Source organism: Muscardinus avellanarius (assembly GCF_963383645.1).
Source record: "Muscardinus avellanarius genome assembly, chromosome: X".
Lineage (NCBI taxonomy): Eukaryota > Metazoa > Chordata > Mammalia > Rodentia > Gliridae > Muscardinus > Muscardinus avellanarius.
The window spans coordinates 3,929,563-3,950,202 of NC_137792.1; the positions used below are offsets into that span (position 1 = coordinate 3,929,563).

The window sequence follows — 20,640 nt, forward strand, 5'->3', positions numbered from 1 at the left end:
CCTGGATGATCTGCTAGCAAATTTGATTTTCATGACCCTCTCCCCTCACCACAGATAAAGTCTATCTTGAATTAGTTGCAGCTCCCTTTTACTAGAGATACTTATGTGCTTGAGACTTCTGGACATCTGTTCACAGTAGAAATGGGCTTCTCTGTCTCTGCCACGATTGCCCTTCCCCCATGTGTTTTTTCTAGATCTCTCTGAGGATTTGACCAGAATGCTCAGGAATGAACACAGAATGGCAGGGGGCTCAGGCTGGTTGGGAAAATAACTGTAATGACTGTGACTCTCTAACGGAAAGTATGGCTCATTGGAACAATGAATTGCTAACAGATTGAAGGTGCAGAGGCTACTCGGCTTTATTTCCCTTGCCCCTTTTCAAGTACTGGTCCTCCCAATGCAATGGTATAGTTGTAGCTAACAATAGGGTTAGAAGAGCGTATAGATGAATCGGGGTCAGTCCTTCCTATTGCCTGCACAAAAATTCAGAGGGGGGGGTTGAGGTAGCTCAGTGGTAGAATCTTTGCCCAGTGTGCTTAAAGCTCTGAGTTCGGGTTCGATCCCTAGCACTGGGCAGGGGGGAGAAAATCAGATGTTCTAGCATCATGTTCCCATGTAAACATTGGGACAACACATAGGGTCTAGAGTGTCTGGGGTTGCTAAGTAATTAAAGGCACTCATGAGTTATTTAGAAGGCAGGAGTGAGGTGGTGCTGATTTCTGCTCTTTATATTGACATGGCCAGATGTAGACATGTTCCTGTTTCTTTCTCTGCATGGCAACTATCCCAGTGTGCAGGTGGACAGGTGTGGCACCTTTCTGTTTTGCCTTGTTTTGGTTTGGCGCCAATTTTTGCAGAGCCAACAGGAAGGCTTTCTGATGCCCGCCTTTCTAATAAAGAGAAAAGTGGCGATGTTCACACCAAAGAACCCCTGCAGTGCATTTCATAGATGACTTCTGGAGGCCAGCCTGAAGCCTGCTCTTGCAGTACAAAGACCCCATATTAATAAGATGAAGATTTTATCGTCTGAATACATTCTTCATTACATTCCAGAAAAGAACTCTTCAATATTTCTACTTACTATTGTTAAGAAGAATATGATTCTGAGAAGAAAATGTTTGTTTTCATTGAATATATTCAGGAAGACTTTCTCTTAAAGGAAGGTTTTGGCCAATGAGTAGATTTGGCAGATCCAATCAGTTGGTCATTTGGCAAATCAATCAACTTGCAGATTGAGCCTTTAATTAATTAGCTTTAAACAAATCAGTCATTTAGTGAATTGAACATTTGACAACATCTATTAATGATTGGTCACTGTACATCCAGTTCATGCACAGACAGCAAAGCATGTGGTGAACCAGCAGGATGTTCCACAAAATGGATAGTTGCAAAAGGGATGGCCAAAGAAAAGAATACAATTACATTTTAGAAAGAGAAGTAAGCTGGGCGTGGTGGTGCACACTTGTAATCTCAGCATTTAGAAGGCTGAGACTGGAGGATCGCGGTTCATGGACAGCCTCAGCTACTTATTGAGACCCTCTGCAACTCATTGAGACCTGGTTTCAAAAATAAAGAAATAAAGAATAAAAAATAGGGCTGAGGGTGTAGCTCAGAGGTAGAATATCCCTGGGTTCCATCCCCAGTGCCGAAAAAAAAGGAAGGAAAGAAAGTGCAGTGGCCTAAATAATAATAGGTGGTGGCTCTTTAATAAAATGAGTTTAATTGGCCATATCAAGGCATTGCAATGCAGAACTTGCATGCTGTGACAACTATGAGCTTGGCTCCTTCAGGGAAGTAAAGAGAGGCAGGGTTTTCACAGGGAAAATGAGAATTACACATAAGTTGTTTTGAGCAAAAGAGAGCATTGGTTACAGGAGCTTTATTAGAAAGTTTTCTGTTGCTATGAAAAATACCTGAGGCTGGGTAGTTGTTATGGTTTGAGTCTAAAATGTCCTCCAGAGTTCATGTGTTGGATGCATTTTCTCTCATTGCAGCATTTTGGAGGAGGTGTGTCACAGGAAGTGCGGCCTTGGGGACTATGTATATCCATAGGCCCCTTCTGTTTCTCTTTCTGCTTCTGGCCACCATGATGTGAGAACAGCATCCCTCTACCATGCCTTGCTGCTATAGTTTCTGCCTTGGAGCCAGCCAGCTATGGACTGAATCCCCAAAACTGTGAGCCCCAATAAACTTTTCCTCCTCTCAGTTGTTCATGTTAGGTACTTTGGCCGCGACTAAAATAGAAATATATAAAGAAAGAAAGCTTATTGAGCTCATGGTTTTGCAGGATGAGAGGCCAGACAGATGGCACCAGCTCTTAGAAGGGCTCCCTTGTCTGTATCACATCGTGGCAGATGGTATCATGGTGGCAGTATATGTGAGAATGAGAGATGACATGGTGAGACAGAAAGCCAGAGAGCAGGGAAGGACCAGAATTTCTCTTTTAATAACAATATTTTTATGAAAACTCACATTAATCCCTTTGGAAGATAGCACCCCAATAACCTAAACACCTTCCATTGGCCTCATATCCTGATGAAGGTTCCACACTGCCTCTTAGCATTGTCACACTGTGGACCAAATGTCCAACATATGAACCCCTGAAAGACAAACTCAAACCATATCCAGACCATACAGGGGATTATCACAGATGCTAACATCAGTTTACTAGTGGAGGCTGTATCAGGTGTTTTTTTTATAGATCTGGTACATCTGATTAGCGGTCCATGTGACTTGCATAGCAAGCTTCAGTTGGGAAGTCCTTGGGAAAATTCTTATTACAGGCATATATGCATGGAGGCCCTTCAGAGAGTTTCTGTAGTCATTCTTATTATAAACATGAATGCATGAGAGCCTTCCCTTTTTAGTCTCTTGATAATACATTATCTGGATGTGACACAAGGGAATCCATCTTCATATTGATGACTTGCACAAAAACAAAAAATGAAATTGGAATCAAACATAAGGAGTGTTGTGGTAGAAACAGTGGCCTGTGGGAATATTGATGCTACCACCAGCTGCGAGACTCTTGATCTGCAGCCAGCGGGACCTAGTGGAGAGGAACTTATCCACATAAATGAAAGATGCGGTGGATATGAGGATAAAGATGTCCCAGAGAAAGTGATACATACAGTAAATATTGGTGATGCTTACTAATAATATCTCTGTAGTATTCTGTCATTTAAAACATCAGAAATCTCAAGGATCAATGTTTTGTTTGTAAAATATTATCATATATAATCATATATAATAAGTCATCATATATAAGAAGTAAAATTTCATGCCTAAGGAATTCCTGGAGGACATAGGGAAGGTATTGAAAGTACAAAAGAAAAATGTTAGAAGTTGGCCCACACTTAGAAGAGAATGCCAAAATTTCAAGGCAATATACTTTATATTATAAATTATATGGTAGTGAGCTTTTTAAAGAGTTTTATCAGTGCAATATGATTATGATTATGCTGTAAACTCAGGAAATCAAACTTAGAATCAATAAGTGGAATAGCATGAAATTAAAAAGCTTTTGTGTAGCAAAGGAAACAAGAGTATGAAGAGAGAGCCTAGAGAAAAGGAGAAAATCTTTACAAGCTACTCCTTTGATAGAGGGCTAGTATCTAGAATATGTAAAAAATTCAAACCACAGCCGGGCATGGTGGCGCACACTTGTAATTTCAGTGCTAGGGAGGCTGAGACAGGAGAATCGCACAGGTTCGAGGCCAGCCTCAGCTACTTAGCAAGGTTCTCAGCAACTTAGTTTCCAAATAAAATATAAAACTCTGTTTCCAAATAAAATATAAAATATAAAATAGGTCTAGGAGTATAGCCCAGGGGTAGAAAGATCTTGGGTTCCATCTCTAGTACCACAAAAAAAATTCAAACCACTTAAGTACTCTAAAAAGTTTAGTCAAGAATTGGTCAAGTGAACTAGACACTTCCTGAAAGCAGATACAAATGGTCAACAAATATTAGAAAAAATAATTAGCAAAGAAAGAAATACAAATCAAAACCACACTAAGTCCATCTAACCCTGTAAGAAGAGCAATCATGAAGAATACAAACAATAACCAATACTGGCAAGGATGTGAAAAAATAAATAATTCTTATACACTATTGGTAAGATTATATATGATGATGTTTTACAAATGAGACATGTTGATCCTTGAGACTTCTTGTATTTTATTTTATTATTTTATTTTATTTTTACGTGGATCATATTGAAAATGGCATACATTCAGACTGTGCTTGGTGCCCTTTCCCCTCCACTTCCCCTTCCCTCCTCCCAACACTGAGTGTCCAGGTTGACCAAGCTACATTCATACTTTTACACATATCCAGATGTAGCTCTTTCATTAATCAACCTCAGCCCTCTTCCTCCCCTCCCCTTCCTTTCTAGCTTTACTGAGGTTTCCCCTCCATTATCTGGAGTTCCTCTGGTATCTCCAATGCTCCCTAGTTTGGGCATATTAGAGAAAACACATGTCCCTTTTCTTTCTGTTGTTGGCTGATTTTACTTAACATAATGTTCTCCAGGTCTTTCCATCTTCTTCTGAATGACATGATTTTGTTCTTCTTTATAGCTAAGTAGCATTCCATTGTGTGTATTTCCCATAATTTTGCAATCCATCCATCTGTTGATGGAGACCTAGGTTGGTTCCATATTTTGGCTATTATGAATTGTGCAGCTATGAACATGGGTATGCATATGTTACTGTAGTTCTCTGATTTCAACCCCTTTGGAAAGATACCCAGGAGTGGTACAGCCAGATCATATGGTGGATCCATTCCCAGTTTTCTAAGAAATCTCCACACTTATCTCCATAGCGGCTGAACTAGTTTGCACTACCACCAACAGTGTAAAAGAGTTCCTCTTCTCCCACATTCTCGCCAGCAATTGTTTTTTGATATGAGATTTCTTGTATTTTAAATGACAGCATACTACATAAATATTGATTTTACTATTTTAATTTCCCTCAACAGTTATGGCTGGTAGTAAGAGAATTTTTAGTATTTTGACATAAACTTTACAATTTGCTGCACAACTGTAATTTTCCCCATTGATTATTAACATCACTTTGCCCAGTTTTGACTTGCATGGTCATTTTTACAGTCCCAAACTACTGTGCCCGGGAGAACTGCCTGCACTTCAAATGAGTCAGGAGGAGAATAAAAGCTAGGGTTGTTGTTTGGCTTGCATTCTGTCTGATGTTTCCTCTTCAAGAAATATACAAACTTCATATATTTTGCATTGTAAGTTCTGAATTCTGGGAAGCAGCAGAGAACTGAAATGGATACCATTCAACTCTTCTCTCTGACAGTTAATTCAAATGAAGCAGGTGGTGGCAAACAGGCTATTGTACTCATAGAAGATGAGAGAGGAGCTGATGGCATCGGAAGGATGTCATTGGATGCTGATGCTGACTTTCTCCCGTTCTTTATGAATGTCCTCTGGTGAAGTCGAGTGGTGTTCTTAATACCGTCAAGAGCAATTTTCTCCTTAGGCAATCTTTCCCCAAAGGGTTCTTCCTCATTAGTTATTTTTATTATTATTAGAATTTAAGTACTGCACTTAAGTCAGATGTCTACATTCTATGATGTAACCTTTAGCTGTCATTGTAAAATGATGAACCAAAGGGAAATTCATAAGCCTGAGTGAGTGAAAGGAAAGCAAGAAAATGAGACATTTATGCAGATATATTAATACGAATATTTGTGCACACATTTGCATCACCTAATGAGTTGGTCCTACAACAGAATGCACTAAAATTTCTGTGCTAATTTTGCAATGATATCTCTATTAATTAAATGAAATTGTTTCTCTTAAGTATTTGGTTTTTTTTTTTTTTTTGGTGGTACTGGGGATGGAACCCAGAGGCTTTCTACCTCCGGGCTATACTCCCAGACCTAATTTAAACTTTATTTGGAAACAGGGTCTCACTAAGTTGCTGAGAGCCTCACTAAGTAGCTGAGTCTGGCTTCGAACCTGCGCGATCCTCCTGTCTCAGCCTCCTAAGTGCGGGGATTACAAGCGTGAGCCACCACACCCAGATCTTTTAAGTATTTGAAAGTATGTTGTTTAACTATGTAATTGGACTAGCATTCTTACGGATTTTCTCTCTGAACATTCCTGGGGCTAGGGTGCTACAGTGACAGGCCTCCCAACATCAGTGTGGCTTCCACTCAAGGTGGAGACCAAAATCTCTGATGACGGTCCTGGTTTGAACCTTCATCTAGGTGAATATGACACGGTGACCCTACTAATGAGCTATCTCCACCAACACACTCACTGTAGTTGAGTTTCTACTCTTGCGTGTGTGGAAGTTGACAAAAGCCCAGCATTCTTCAAATTTGAAGACTTGAATTACATGTCACAGCTTACCTTTACTTGCCTTAGAACGCATATGCAGCTTTGAACTCCCCATTTACTCTTCTGTTCTAGTCTTTCTAATGGGTCAAATAACACATGCAAATATGCTTATATCTACTAAATGGAGATATGTGGTATGTAAGATAAATCCTTCTCCTGCAATATCTGCTTGTCTGATTGCTTCCATTTAGATTTTCAAGTTTCAGCTAAATTATTAATAGTGTTTTATATTAAGTACAAATTCTTGAGAAATTTGCATTAATCTTTTGAGTAAATTTATTTTTAAAATTTATTTTTTTATTTATTGGTGGTACTGGGGTTCCTGGAAACCCTTCTACCTCCAGGCTACACTCCCAGACCTATTTTTATATTATTCTTATTTGGAAACAGTGTCTCTTGAGCCAGTGAGGCTGGCTTCAAACCTGCGCGATCCTCCTGTCTCCGCCTCCCAAGCTCCACCGCACCCGGCGAGTAAATTTATTTTTAATTTTTAATAATGCCCAGAAGAAATGGGGTATATAAAAGGTCAATTTTAGTGTAGGAGAAGGAAATAGTCCAAAAGATAGGAGCATGTTGTAGGAAAATTTTCCCTGGGCTGACTGCTTTAATTTGTAGCCTACTTCACTTTCTCTGGCATATCCCAATGTTCAGCTGAATGAAGCCCTTTAATACCGGGCTCTTGCCAGGCGTGGTGGCGCATGCTTGTCATCCCCGTGCTTGGGAGGCTGAGACAGGAGGATCGCGCAGGTTTGAAGCTAGACTCAGCTGGCTTAAGAGACCCTGTTTCCAAATAAAATATAAAATAGGTCTGGGAGTGTAGCCCGGAGGTAGAAGGCCCCTGGGTTCCATCCCCAGTATCTCAAAATAAATAAATAAATAAAAAATACTGGGCTCTGTCTAGGCGTGGTGGCACACACCTGTAATACCAATAATTGGGAGACTGAGACAGGGGAGTCCCAAGTTTGAGGCCAGTATGCAGTAACTCAGTGAGACCTTGCTTCCAAATAAAAAATACAAAGGGCTGGAGTATATATAGCTCAATGGTAGAATGCTTATGAGTTCAATCCTCAGTACCACACACATATACTTGGTTCTTATAAATCCAATAAATAATACTATGTATTGGTTGTGGGGACAAATTAAGAAATAAAGAGTATGAATGGCTCCTGCTTCTGATGCCAGGCTGGACAACGAGTATTGTATCTTTATAATATGGAAGATGCCAGGTAGGAGACAATATCCGTGGCTATTTTCATGTTTTTGCATGCTGTGGATTTTGTGAGCAAAGGCCTTGGAAAATGGGTTCTAGAAGGATCTCTAGATGAAGAAGGAGAAACCTTAGATGAGCAAATAATGTGACCTAATTGAGGGGAATAGAGGAAGGGAAGAAGAGAACTCCCTAATGCCCACGATGTACATTCACAAACATATCAATTACTAAGCCAAATAGGAGAAGGAGTGGGGGGAGGAAATGGGATGGGAACTGGGGAAGGGATAAACGAGTGATTTGTGCATATATGTCTCTATCATCTTATACCCCATTATGATGCAATTGTACCCCATTAAAATACACCAATGAATAAATAAAAAAAATAAAAGTTTAAAAAACAAAGAGAAATGTATAAACAGATATCCTCATATCCATTTGCATAAATTCAGGGTAATAATGTTAGAGGCCTCCCCTCACGCCAGAGATGAGGCTTGCTTCATGTATCATCTTGCTCTCTCTCTTTGGAGGGCAGGATGGGCCATATAAGCTTTAGGTCTCCTCATTTTGGTGTTCTTATTAGAGGCTGCGGCCCTGCTGTGTGTAGAGGTGATGTCTAGCCTTCTTTATATTGCTCTTTGGAGATTAGGACTTGGGGAATTGGTGCTAAGCTCACTCTGGCTATTTTTGCTTTGAATAATAAACTACCTATTCTGTAATCCAGAAAGCCTCTCACCTCCCACGAGGCCAAGCAAGATAAGAGCTCAGATACTCTGGTTTCTGACTTAATCTGTTCTGATGAAGTCAGTATTGGTTTTGAGTTAGATCATATAGGCATGAAGATGTTGAGAGCTTGGCTTACTCCTACATTCTACAATGATAAACTAGTAGTATCTAACTGTATTGGATTTATTATGGGGCAAGCACTGTGTTATTTTCTTTTTTGTGTTTATTTTCTATGCTCTATCTCATTTAATTCTCAGAACATTAGCAAGTGAGAGAGTTATTATTCAGGTTTTTTTAGATTAGGACACTGAGGTTCAGAACTTTAAGTTGTTTAAAGTCACATGGCTTCACCGGGCGTGGCGGCGCACGCTTGTAATCCCTGCGCTTGGGAGGCAGAGACAGGAGGATGACGCAGGTTCGATGCCAGCCTCGCTGGATTAAGAGATCCTGTTTCCAAATAAAAATATAAAATAGGTCTGGGAGTGTAGCCCGGAGGTAGAAGGGTTCCCAGGAACCCCAGTACCACCAAAAAAATAAAAAAAAAAAATAAAAGTCACATGGCTTCTCAGTGGTCCAGAGACAGTAGCGTACAATTCAGTAACTAGTCCACTCTGATTTTTCCATAGGCTTGTAGAACGTGAGTTTATAAGATTACTAAAGATCCATTCTAGCCAATGGATGCCACCTTATTCAATAACTTATTTTCTCTTGGGTACATACTTCCTTACATAGAGCCTAATCTCTGGAGTTAACGGGGGTATAAATCCATCAGGATCACCCTCTGCCAGCCTTCTTGCTGCAAGATGTCATTCACATGGTGATAGCTAATTCTGAATAGTCTGCAAAAAAAATTCTCCAAGGTCTTACGAAGGTATCAGCATTCCTGATCAACTGTGTGCCATTGGGAAATCTACTTCCTCCGATGAAGTATTAACATAAGCCCTCTAATGGCAAGTAGAAAGGATTTGAAATGTTCCCAATGCAAAGATGTGATCAATGCCTAAGTGATGAACATGTTAATTACTCATATTGGATCATTGCACAATATACATAGGTATTGAAATAAGCCAATGTACCCTATAAATATATGCCAATGAAAAAATAAAGGCAAGTATTGTGGCACATGCCTGTAATCCCAGTACTTGGGAGGCTGAGGCAGGAGAATTACAAGTTCAAGTACGGCCTCAGCAACTTAGTGAGACTCCCAGAAACTTTGGGAGACCTCTTTCAAAAGAAAATAAAGTAGAGCTGGAGGTGTAGCTCAGAGGTTCAATCTCTAGTAAGAAAAAAAATTAAAACACAGAAACATTCTTATAAAGCTGAGAGGAAGGGAAAGAAGGAGAAAAGGAAAAAGAAAAAGAAGGGAAACAAAGTGATAGGAGGGAGGAAGCTAAGGGAGTCAATTAAAAGGACCAGAGAAAGTTGGCATTGATAGAGGAGTTGGGGAAATGGATCAGGAGACAGCAAATTTGAAATACATAATGCACAGAGGGTGCACTTTCTACAGCAGCCCCAGATCAAAGATCCCACAGGAGGCCTGCAATCCACCAGTTTGCTTTTAGTGCCAGCAAATCTTTCACAAAAGCCTGCAGAGTTTTCTTTTAGGATCACATTTGCCCCAAAGGAATCAGAAAAGTATTTTCTATAACATTAGGCAGGATTTCTTCTCCATTCCTAATTTTCCAGATTATTCTTCTGTCAAATAACACCCAATCTGGAGAGAAAATGGGAGAAGAGACTACTGCCAGAGGAAGGGAAGTAGGTTGAAGTTCTTGTAAAATAGCCAAAGCAGAAAAAAACACCATAAATGATAGAGAGATATAAGGAACTGATGGCTTTTAAAAGGTGAGGTTCAAAAAAATGATTACCAGTGTGTTAGCTTTCCATTACTGTAACTAATACCTGAGATAAATCAGCTTATAAAGAGGAAAGCTTTATTTTGGCTCATACTTATGAAAGTTACAGCCCATGACTAATTGGCTCTGTTGCTTTGGGCTTGTGGAAGCACAGTAGTACATCTTGGCAGGAGCATGTGGTGCAGGAGGCCCACCCATTTCATAGCTTGGAATCAAAATGAGGAAGAAAAAGGGTCCAGGGTCCTAATATGCCCTTCAAAATCATGCTCTGATGACCTGAATATCTCCTGCTAGGCCCCACCTCTTAAAGGTTCTACCACCGCCCAATAGTGCTACAGGTTGGGGACCCAGTCTTTAATACATGAGTCTTTGGACACTCCAAACCATAGCACATGAGAAAGAAAGTGCTGCATTTGTGGCTGTTGTTGTTTGCCTTTCCATGTTGCCTTGGAGACCAGAAATGGTAGCTAGTTGCCGACCCTGATTATTTCTCTGTTTCTTATAAATTATGAAGAAGTCAGCTCTGTTAAATAGCTCATCTGAACAGCAAACGAGAGATTTTTACAGATGAGGGTAGACATCTAGAAGTCCAGGTCATGTTTACATGAAATCGTGGTTTCAAGATACCTTTATTTGCATATGTCACCGCAGAGAGTAATGCTGTGTTGGTGCTGGCTAGCCATTTCCCCAATATGTCATCACAGTTTCCAAGCTGTCACAGATGTCCAAGTTTATGGGACATAAACTTCCTGTGATTATCCAAAAGGAGAAGTATGAGGCATGGCAACGCACATGTCTAGAGCTCTCATGGAGAGATGTGAGATGCTGAGTCATGCCAGATCTCTGCAGTGGTTAGTTTCTGGCCGTGATTGTAAGAAACTACCACAAATTTAGTAGCTTAATATAAAATAGGTCCACAGGGCCACATTCCTTCTGGAGGCTCTAGGGAAAAATTTATTTCCTTCCTTTTTCCAACTCCTAGAGGCTGCTCACATTCCTTACCACTTGGTTTCTTCTTCTATCTTCAAGATCAGAAGTGTAGCTTCTCTCTCTCTCTTTCTTACCACCTCCCATGATTATAATCTCCAAATCTCAAAATCCATAACTTAATCACATTCATAAAGCCTCTTTTACCACATAAAGTAACATAAAATATATCCATGATGGGTTTGGGGGATTAGGATATGAACACCAATGGGATCCTTACTCAGCCTACCACATACAATTTCTTCTTAAGGACAACATATTAAAATCTAAGGTAAAGTGGACATGGCGGCACAGGCTTATAATCTTAGTATGTTGGAGGCTGAGAGAGAAGAATCACAAGTTGAGGCCAGCCTCAGCTACTTAGTGAGGCCTTCCACAACTTAGTGAAACCCTGTTTCAAAACAAAGAATAAAAAGTAGGGCTGAGGATTAGCTCAGAGGTTGAAGGCCCCTGGATTCAATCCCCAGTACACAAAAAATAAGGTAAATGAACATGTTTGCCAAGTTAAGAAATATATATATATATATATATCATATATTTGATGTCATATACATTATCTATATCTTTAGTACTCTGTTTTAATGACATTTGGGCCTTAGTTCTCTAGCTAAAAGGCATGGGCTATGTAGTCCAGAAAAGAGAGGTGTTATTATCTTTTTCTTAATTTCTTGACCTGCAATTTATTAGCTAAGAAATCCTCCTTAGTCCACATGTCTAGATAAAACAATTGTTTTGTGAGCCAGTTATCTCGTTTTTATTTAACCTAAATAATTTGGGTTTGTCTTACATGTCATGGAAAAAAATCCCAGTAAATACAAGTTTTTATTGCCCTTAGGAAACTAGACTTGGAGTAGTTGGGTAAGCTAGCATTAAAGATAAAAATCCAAGAATGTCCAAAATTTCCCAAGACTTTCTTCCCTATTGCAATGGTGCTAACAGCTGGTATTTGTCATGAGTATCTTGTTCTTTTGAAAATTAATGAAACATCTACTGGAAGGCAGACGCATTGCTAGATGGTTTTACACAGGCCATTGTATTTAATCCTGCCTCTCAAAAAAGCCTTACTATACCAAATATGTAGATAAAGCACTGAGGGCCAATGTGTTTTAATGAACCTTGGACCATCTGTCTTTATGCATTCGTTTCTCCACATCCCTCTAAATGTCTTTTGACAAGAAATTCTTTACTTTATTTAAACCATTTTTGGTGAAAATGTATCATTGTACTCATTTTACATAGTTTCTTGGGTATTTTCTTCAATTTCAAGCAAATGTGCTAGAAAAGATTAAGCGATCTTGTTTCTCACACTTAGATTACATCTTTCTTTTAAATGGAATGAAATGTATACCTTAACATAAAGGGCAACCTCAAAATACCAAGACATTGAACACTTCCTGGAAAGCTTTATGATACCAATAGGATTTCACTGTGTTGGTAGGGAAGCAGCCCAAGCTATAGGGCACAGTACAGAGAGAATGTCTCATAGCCAATTTATTAAAGCATTTTTACTAATTTTCAAATGCAACAGGCAAGATGCCTGTTTTGTGAGGGTTTTCTTTAACCAAAGAAAGGAGATAACACCATTATGAAAACCCTTGAATCCTAAAGCACAATAAATTCCACAATTGGAAAAATTATGTTCTCAGTCTCAAATCAGATTTAAATTATTTACTTTTTTATAGCTGGGTTTCTACAACATGACTAATTCTTTAAATCAACCTATCTTTAAAAATAAATCTTTTTATTTTGTTCTTTAGAAGAAAAAATGCAAATTCATGTTCTTTACCTTATAAGAAAGCAATACTCTCCCTTTCATTAGTAATACCTATATAATAATCACACCCTGGCATTGTTATTAGCTTTTCTAGAGAGTTTGTTTGATTTGGGACTGCGAATGAAACACTGTTTGGATGGAAGAATGGTTTATAAGCCTCTAGATTGTCTTCTAGTTCATTCTAGAAGGGCCGAACACAGCATTTAGCATGGGGCCTTGCACATAATACATTCTCAAAAAATGAACAACTACAATCTTATCGAGTTTGGGTGTCTCACTTTCACTAAGGGCAGGAACTAGAGAAAGTGAATTGCAAAGAGATAAATCAGACATATGTAATGATTGTAATCTTTATATTTTAAGATAAAATCTGATAACCTTTAATCATTTGTGGCATTGACTGCTTTACTTATTTATTCCCCCACGCCCATGACCCTGTCAACCACTGATTGTTCTAAGGTCTTCATAGTTTTGACTTTTCTAAAATGTCATATAATTGAAGCAAATGCCCCTTTATAGTAGCTCAGACAGTCGATATTAAATGCAACAGTTCTATGAATACATGTAAAATCCTAAATCTCTAACATTTATTTGCTTACTAAACATTATAATCATATATTAGACAAGTTAACCACTTGGGAAGGACTAAGTCTTGAACCCTCATTTCTTTTTCTAAAACTGAGACATGATTGGCCAAGAAATGAATGTCTAGTTCAGGAATTTAAGATTTTTTTAATAAGAGAAAATAAATTAATGTTGTTAACTAAGGTTGAAGAAAAAATACTATATAATCGCATCAATACAGGCACAAAAGGCATTTAATAAAATCCAATATTTTATTCATGATAAAAATCTCAATAAACAAAGAACAAAACACTCCCTTAATATTTTGTAAAGAATACGCACAAAGAAATTACAACACATTTCACACTAAATAGTTACATATTAAATGTATTTCTTTAACGTTATGTGTGAGAAAAGAATTTCTTACTGTCAGTAATTCTATCCATCATTGTGTTGGATACCAGCCAGAAAATTTATTATAGGAATTGGAAAGGGAAAAAAGAACTCTTATTATTCACAGATAATATGATTATGTAGAAAACTCTAAATCATATGCAGATAAGCTTCTGCAATTGCTGAATACAAAATAAGCATGTGAAAGTAACTGTGTTTCTTTTCACCAGCAACAAATAGAAGATTTAAAAAAGTGCAGCAGCACCATAATTTTAAACTATTTAAGAATGGTTTTCAGAGTTTTATGGAAATAATTACAAAGCAAAACTAAATGTTATTAAAGATTAATAAAATAGTCACACAATATCCATAGACATGAATACTTCTATTAATCATCTCTTGCTGACAACAAATTACCCCAAACCTTTGTGCTTCAGACAATGAATACTTGTTATCTCAGTTTCTGCAGATCAGGTGCTCAGGATAGGTTTAACTGTATGGTTCTGGTCAAGGCTTTTTGTGAGGTTGCAGCCAAGATACCATCTGAGGATGTCATAATCTGAAAGATCAACTGGGTCTAGAGGATCCATTTTCAAGCTTACTCAAAAGAAGAATCAGTTTCTCACTGGTTGTTGGCATTAGTCCTCCTTATGGTAACCTGACAGTTGGCCTTTCCCAGGGAGAGTGATCAAAAGTGTCTCTGAAGTCCTACACTGTCACTTCTGCTTTTTCAATCTGTTAGAAACAAGTTGCTAAGTCAGGTCCTCACCCAAGGGAAGAACAGTTTATCTTCATCCTATTAAAACTTATACTTTTATTGTTGCATTGAAATCACACATCAAAATGAAGTCCAATGTGTTAAGGACTTACATGCATAAAGCACTTGGTGAGCTTCCCGCTAGCTCCCACCCTACGTTCTCCCCTTCCCTGAATCCATCCTTTGAAAAAATGTCAGAGTTTAGGGGCATATTTTAACCAGCACAAGATCCAATATTATAAATGTATCAGCTGTCTACTAGCTCATCAATAGGTTCAATGCACTCCCAATAAAAAGCTCAAATGGATATGATCTGGAACTTCACTAACCGATTTTAAAAGTTTCATCAAAATAAAAATATCCCAGGCAATGTTATTTGAAAAATAAGATGGGAGAACTTGACTTTCTAGAAAATCAGAGTATTACAAAGCTGGAATAATTAAGACTATGAAACAATAAATGCTGGCGAGGATTGGAGAAGTGGGGACTTTAATACATTGTTGGTGGTGTAAATTAGTGCAACCATTTTGGAAAACAGTATGGTGGATCCTCAGAAGAATGAGAATGAACCTACCATATGATCCGGCAATACCACTTCTGGGTATCTACCCAAAAGAATGAAAACCAAAATACCAAACTAATGCATGTGTATCTGTTCATAGCTTCACAATTCACCATAGCCAAACTATGCAACCAGCCAAGATGGCCATCAACAGATGAATGGATACAAAACTGTGGGATATGTACACAATGGAATTTTACTCAGCCATCAAAAAAAAAACTCAATTACATCATTTTCAGAGAAATGGATGGAATTGGAGGACATTATGCTAAGTGAGATTAGTCAGTCACAAAAAAAAAGAAAGAAGATGCTTTCCCTAATATGTGAGAGTTAGGGAGAAATGGGTCATAGCAGGAACTCTAGATGAAGGAGGAGAAATTATAGATGACCAAATAAGGCGACCTAATGGGATAGTGGGATGGTGAAAAAGGAAAATTCCCTAATATACATAATGTACATTTACAGACATATCAAAGTCAATTGCTAAGCCAAACATGAGAAAGAGGGAGGGGAGAGGCAATGGAGTGAGAATTGGGGAAGGGCTAAATGAGCCATGTGTGCATGTATGCCTCTACCATCATGTACTTCATTAAGATCTATGAAACAATGGACCAATAAAAAAATTAAAAATGAACAAAAGACTATGAAATAGTGCATAGATACAAAAAAGTTAACCAGTTTAACACAAAAGTCCTAGAGACAGAGCCACACATATGGAAGTCTGATTTATTGAAGAGGTGGCATTGCAAACCAATAGGAGAATGAACTTATAATAAATGATTTTTATGACAGTTTGTTATCTATATAAACAAAGAAGTACATACAAGTTGCTTGAAAATGGATTAGAGATCAAAATGAGGAAACTTTCAGAATAGAATAATTTCTTAAGATGTAAAGTGTTAAAATAATCAAAGATCAGTAAATATGGCTTCACTTAAATTAAGTACTTTCTTTAAATCTTACTATGATATATAATTAAAATGTAACAATAAAAGTATAATTATAAAATTGAGGCCTCCAAAAATCAATTAACAGCTTTTATTTCTCAAAAGACAGCATAGATTTTCACTTTAAGCTACAACAGTACAACTATATCGACTTACCCTTTCACCTTAAACAAATGGGAAACTCAATTGTTGCAAAATATATAAAAACAATTATTTTTCATCCATTGGGCAATAAGTATAGAGTAGTCATCCATAAAAAGAAAAGAAATAAGCAAGATGAGTTCTATGATTTCCCTGGCTTTCTACCTGGAGGCACTTTCTGGAATGCCACACAAGGGAACTCAAGTAGAACATGGTGGTCTTTGTAAAATGAGGAGACAGATCATTGTTCAAGGTGACTGGGCAGTTGGAATCTGCAGAGTGGAGTTATTGAGGGGAAGAAACTAGGCAGAGAAAGAGCTCCAGAAATCTTTATAGATTCCTTGAGGCTTTGGCTAAATATTAAACTGCATACACATAGGGTGAGATTCCACAAGACTGAGCAAAGAAGCACTACTGGAGAGCAGCAAGCTGAACGGTTCTCAGAGTTCACACAAGACTGATCAAACACAGTGGAGAAAGACCTCGCTAAACACTTGGGTAAATCAGAAGCGCCCATGCCATGATACGGTAGCTATGGTCAACGGTCACCACTTCCAGGGAGTTTACTAGCCTGGCACTTGCCATCCATGAGCGCTTATTGAGTTTACACAAGGCAATGCCCTGAGTGGGAGAGAGACAAAGAGCTGCAAATAGCAAAAGTAGAAGCAGAAAGTCACCGAGAACCATCATCTCATTCTTCTTCATCTCCCTTGACTAAAGCAATGGTGAATATTTATTTCACTGTCTGCAAATTGTGATTGTATTATTTGGAAGTAGACTAAGACAAGTTAAAGACAGATAATGCAAACTCTAGAGTGGCAATTGAAAAATAAAACCAAAGCAGGGTGTAGTGGCACATGCCTATAATCCCAGGATTTGGAAGGCTGAGATGGAAAATGAGCAGATTTGAGGCCAGCCTTGGCAATTTAGTGAGACCTTCAGCAACTTAACAAGACCCTGTTTCAATAAAATAGGGCTGGCAATGTAGCATAGAAGTAGAATGCCCCTGGGTTTAATCCTCAGTACCACAAAAAATAAATAAAAAATAAAACGGAGAGGTATAACTAGGAAGTTGACTATGGAGATAAAGCAAGGCAGGAAAAGAAGAACAAAGTAACAGTTGTTAGATGAGACAAGTAGAAAATAAGCTGAAGTCTGGTAGATTTAAACCCGACCATATTTAGGGTTTAAGTGAAATGATCTAAATATTCCAATTAAAAAGTAGAGATTGTCAGACTAGATAGGAGATGCACATTAAAGTAAAGCTCTAACATGCCAGAAGCAAAAGTTACCATATAGAGTGTGAAATAAACCGGGAAGCTGGGAGAAGAGATTTACAACTTGAGCAATTAAGGATTATGGGCGTGCACCCACCATGCCAGGTTAGGCTGGACATATTTTTATATGTTAGTTTTTCTGTGAAGCTCCTTCCTAAAACTTTTATATTTTATTTCTATCAAGTTATTTAGCTTGTCCTTATTCATTTGCAAATATTGTATAATATTTATAGACACTGGATACTAAGTTATTTACACATGCTGGCTATTGTGATACCAGTACTTGGGAGGCTGAGACAAGAAGACCATAGATAGGTTCAAGGTCAGCCTCAAAGCAACATAGCAAGACCCTCAGCAACTTAGTGAGGACTTGTTTTAAAACTTTGTAAGAAGGCCCAGATGTGTAGCTGGGTTCAGTCCCCAGGATGAAGAGAGAGAGAGGGAGAGAGAGAGAGAGAGAGAGAGAGAGAGAGAGAGAGAGGGAGAGAGAGGGAGAGGAAGAAGGAGGAGGAGGAGGAGGAGGAGGAGGAGGAGGAGGAAAGGGAGAAAGGAAGAGAGAGAGAAAGGAAGGAAGGAAACAGGCACAACCTTATTGTAATCAGCAAATACAAGTTAATCTAGGAAATTAAAAAATTTAATTTAAAATATACCTAAAAGATTTTCAAAACTTAAAATGTGATTATATTAACAAGGAAGTTGAGCAATAGTTGCACTTCTGCACTGTTAATAAGACTATAAATTTGATCATTTTCTTGAGAAAGTAAGTTTGCATTATCTCCAAATCTTGAAGATATCCATGTTCTGACTTGGGAATTCTATCCCTAGGTATAAACTCTTAAGAGCTTCTGGAGATTGTCAAGAAATATGCACATAAATAAAACGTAGTATATTTTTAATAGCCAGAAAAGTGGTTACAATCTAACTATCCATCAGCTTGGTAAAGGCAAATAAGGTAGTAATTACAGTCATACAACAGTAAAAATGAATGACCTATACTCAGTAACATAAATGAATCTTGGGGACATCATATTAACACAAATGAATTGTGGGATCACGCATATAAGATGATTATTTAATCTAAAGTTTTCCTTTTTTGACTCTCATACCAATATGGATGATTCCAGATTTATGATGTTTCAAAGGATGATTTTTTCAACTTTGCAATGATACTAAAATGATATATTTCAATAGAAACTGTACTTCAAATTTTAGATTTTGTTCTTGTCCTGAGCTAATGATCTGCAGTTCAGTGCCCTCTGGTTATGCTGGGCACTGGGTTTGATCCACAGCTCCTAGTCAGCCACACAGTCACAAGGGGAAACAACCCACACTCACCAGTATATCATATTGCAAAGTTGTGAAGTTAGGTAGTTTAGGTGTATTAAATGCATTTATGACATAAGATATTTTTAACTTATGATGGATTTGGTGGGAATTTCACCCCCTTGTAAGGTCAGGAGCATCTGAATAGAATGCCTATATGTAAAGAATTATTTATTTGACAAAAGAGTGAACTAGCACGATGGTGAAGCTATTTCAAAGATCATTTGAGGGAGACTTATGTATGCAGCTAATCAGGAAAAGGATGCTGGAATGCATTTACAAAGTTAAAGGCAAAATTGATTATGTCCCCCAGGGCAATAAAACCATAACCTTTGGGGTTATCTGCTCTACCCAGAAGAAATAATTTTCATCTTTACCGAACAAAATGTGCAAGTTATCATGTAACTTCCCAGAGTCTGGACCTTGGTCAATAGTACCTAGTAAGTCAAATTAAATTATATTCTCCTGGAGAATTTAATACTCCTTGGGTGTGCCTGGTGGTTAATGTTCTAAAATGACATTGAGAGGACAGGAGGTCAAGTGTAAGTTGTGTATGCATTTTTCTCAGCAATCAGGTTTATACAGATTTCAAAAAATAAAATGATAAACAATATCTATTCAAATATAGGTCATTATAAACTATAAGTGAGAGATGATAAGTAGAAAATCCAGGATATTTACCTCTAAAGCAGTGGTTACCAACCAGGGGTGATTTGGGATCCTGTGGACGTTTGGCAATATCTGGAGACATTTTTGGTTTTCATGTTTAAGGAGATGCTATTAACATCTAGTGGATAGAAGCCTGGGATGCTGATGGACATTCTACAATGTCCATTTCGTAAATGCCCCTAGCATTTCTATTGAGATGGAAAACAGCTCTCCACAATTCATAACATTTTGACAATGGACCTAAATGCAGAGTGCATTTGCAGAGTCTGACAAAGCACTTAACTTTGAATTTTGTGAGTCAGTGTTTGTCTTTGTCATTTCAAATCCTTCTGGCCATGTGTCATTGTTTTTCTCAGGAGGGGTGAAAAGAATAAATCCGACAGTGAGATCGAGACCTATCAGCCTTCAGAACACAAGTGGGCAGAGTCCTCCAAGATGTCACAGCTCTGGCTCCCCATTAGCTGGCCACAGAGTTGGCTGGTAGCAGGAGTGGGCGTTAACCAGAGGACTGTAGGCAGGTGAGAGCAGTTCTCCATAAACCCAAAGCCTGGACCAATCAGATTGTCTAGGAGATGGGCTAGGGCCATCTCTAGCTCATCCTAAACTCCTGAATAAGTTCATGGTTACCCCTGGGCTTGAAATGAATGAAAATCCAGTTTCCATGATTAAAACCAAATGGTACCCTTGGTGTCACAGTTTCAGAGAGCTGAAGGTCTGTTGTGTGTATCTTATATCAGCACGAACTGGAGGAGACAGAATGGGAGGTGGAATTTCGGGCAACCTGTGATCGTTTCTGCTCTTGGATCATGCTCTGACTTCTCCCCTTAACCGTGCAGTTGAATTTTCACACATGATAACAATATTTTTCATGCAGCAGATGGGGCCTTTTATAAAAGGGGGTTGCACCTTATTTTGTCTTTAATATGTCTAAAAATTATACATAAAAACCCCAAATGTGAGCAATTCACCTAAACTCTGCCAAGCCTTTGTGTTTTTAAGCGGCCAACTAAGAGGCAGAGAGAGAGGGGACTTTTCAAGTCTTAAAAATGTGTAATGACCCCCATTATAGAAATTTGAAATGCCGTCCAATTTC

At 38.3% G+C, this 20,640-nt stretch overlaps 1 pseudogene across 1 annotated transcript in view; it reads right to left on the reverse strand.

The window, feature by feature from the left end:
* Positions 1–19,629, reverse strand: part of LOC308279446 (small ribosomal subunit protein uS7m-like) — a 32,115-nt pseudogene extending 12,486 nt beyond the window's left edge. Inside the window, exons 1-2 of the transcript in view lie at positions 19,560–19,629; positions 16,806–16,922 (exon numbers count right to left, since the gene is read on the reverse strand). The product of the transcript in view is annotated as a small ribosomal subunit protein uS7m-like (transcript). The remainder of the gene's footprint in view (positions 1–16,805; positions 16,923–19,559) is intronic.
* Between the last annotated feature and the right edge of the window lie 1,011 nt (positions 19,630–20,640).